A 1,774-nucleotide genomic window follows, 5' to 3' on the forward strand; every position below is an offset into this window, starting at 1 on the left:
TCTCCGTCTGGCTGGATCAGGCCATAACATTTCATCCACATCACAGGCTATGTCTTCATTGGCAAGGCACCGTTGGAAGAATCGCCTTGTGTGATGAATCCACCCCTGCACTGAAGCTGCTTCAATAAGATCACATGCCTGTTCCATGGCCTGAATGAGGGGCAAACGGTCATAAGGCCGCAGGTCATATACCTTCCACCGCCACGCTGAAAAATTATTCTATAGGATTCAGGAAGGGGGGAGTATGGGGGAAGGTATAAAACTTCAAAATCAGGGTGATCATGGAACCAGTTCTGGACTAGAGCAGCCCGATGAAATGAGACATTGTCCCAAACGACAATGTACCGCATCTGGTCCACTTGGTGTAATGCTGTGACAATCTCATGCAATCGGTCAAGAAATGCAAGTATCAGATTTGCATTATAGGGTCCCAGATTTGCATGGTGGTGGAGGACCCCATTTTGTGTGATAGCAGCGCAAAGGGGTGATGTTGCCCCCTCGCTGCCCTGGCACATTGGTGATTGCCCTGTGCCCAATTACATTTCTCCCTCTTCTTCTTGTTTTTGCAAGGTTAAATCCAGCCTCATCCACATATATAAATTCATGTTGAATTTCAGCAGCATCCATTTGCAAGACTCTCTGAAACACATTAAAGAAAATAGGATGCTATTCAATATCTATAGCACAGTATTTTTTTTGTGACAGAACATTATGAGCAGTGCATGATACCACACCATAGTCAGATGAACAATGCATACCTCCACATACTCATTGCGCAGATGTTTCACTCTCTCTGAATTTCTGTCAAATGGTACCCGATACAGTTGCTTCATGTATATTTGATTTTTCTTTAGGATTCGACCTAATGTTGACAGAGAGACTCGTTGGATGTTATTGAAAATATTGTCATCATTGATGATATTGGCTTGGATTTCTCGTAGCCTGATACAATTATTGGCCAAAACCATGTTCACAATGGCGGCCTCTTGTGCACGACTAAACATAGGGCCCCTTCCACCTTGGTGTCCTCGACCCTCAATCCTATGTAAAAACAAAATAAGATAAAAATAAATAAATATATATATATATATATATGCAGCCTACTGTCAAATGTCACAGTAAACAATATTGATTATACAAGCTTCAGTTTCAATGTATACTGTGTGGTTAGCTTACCTGTTTTCTCGATGAAATGTCCGAATTACTGACGCAACAGTATTTCTGCTGAGATTTGGTTGAACTCTTTGTCCAGCTTCCATCAGTGTCAGTCCATGGTTGATAACATGGTCAATAAGTGTTGCACGGATTTCTCGAGTCAAATTTGGTCCTCGTCTTCTTTGTTCAGGTTCTATCAACTCTTCAAGTCCTTCTCTACCTCTTCCTCTACCTAGGTGTCTTCCTCTACCTCCTTCTCTTCCTCTACCTTCTTCTCCTCTACCTATGCCTCTTCCTCTACCTCCTTCTCCTCTTCCTCTACCGCCTTCATCTCCTCTTTGAGCTCCCCCTCTCATTCTCACTCTTCTTCTTCTTCTTCTAACTCCTTCCATTTTTGTTGAAGACAGGTGAACTCACCTGCTGCCTTTTATAGCACACCTGAGTGCTGCGTTTTCAAATTAGCACATGTGTGCTTCCACACCTGGTAGATGTGTTTATCCAATTCGTTCATTAGTGTGGTAATTGGCAATCCGGTGCTTTGTAATTACAAGGAAGTAACCTCACGATCCTTATCTGTGTCTAAGGTGTGAAAATGTGTGTAGAGTTTTACAAATCACTG

At 42.5% G+C, this 1,774-nt stretch overlaps 1 long non-coding RNA gene across 1 annotated transcript; it reads right to left on the reverse strand.

The window, feature by feature from the left end:
* Nucleotides 1-502: 502 nt before the first annotated feature.
* Nucleotides 503-1,427, reverse strand: LOC121584231. Its single transcript, XR_006003684.2, has 3 exons — nt 1,177-1,427; nt 759-1,041; nt 503-639 (listed from the first exon to the last, which is right to left on the reverse strand). It is a non-coding gene; the product is annotated as an uncharacterized LOC121584231 (long non-coding RNA).
* Nucleotides 1,428-1,774: the final 347 nt, after the last annotated feature.

This window comes from Coregonus clupeaformis, unplaced genomic scaffold, assembly GCF_020615455.1.
Source record: "Coregonus clupeaformis isolate EN_2021a unplaced genomic scaffold, ASM2061545v1 scaf0011, whole genome shotgun sequence".
Lineage (NCBI taxonomy): Eukaryota > Metazoa > Chordata > Actinopteri > Salmoniformes > Salmonidae > Coregonus > Coregonus clupeaformis.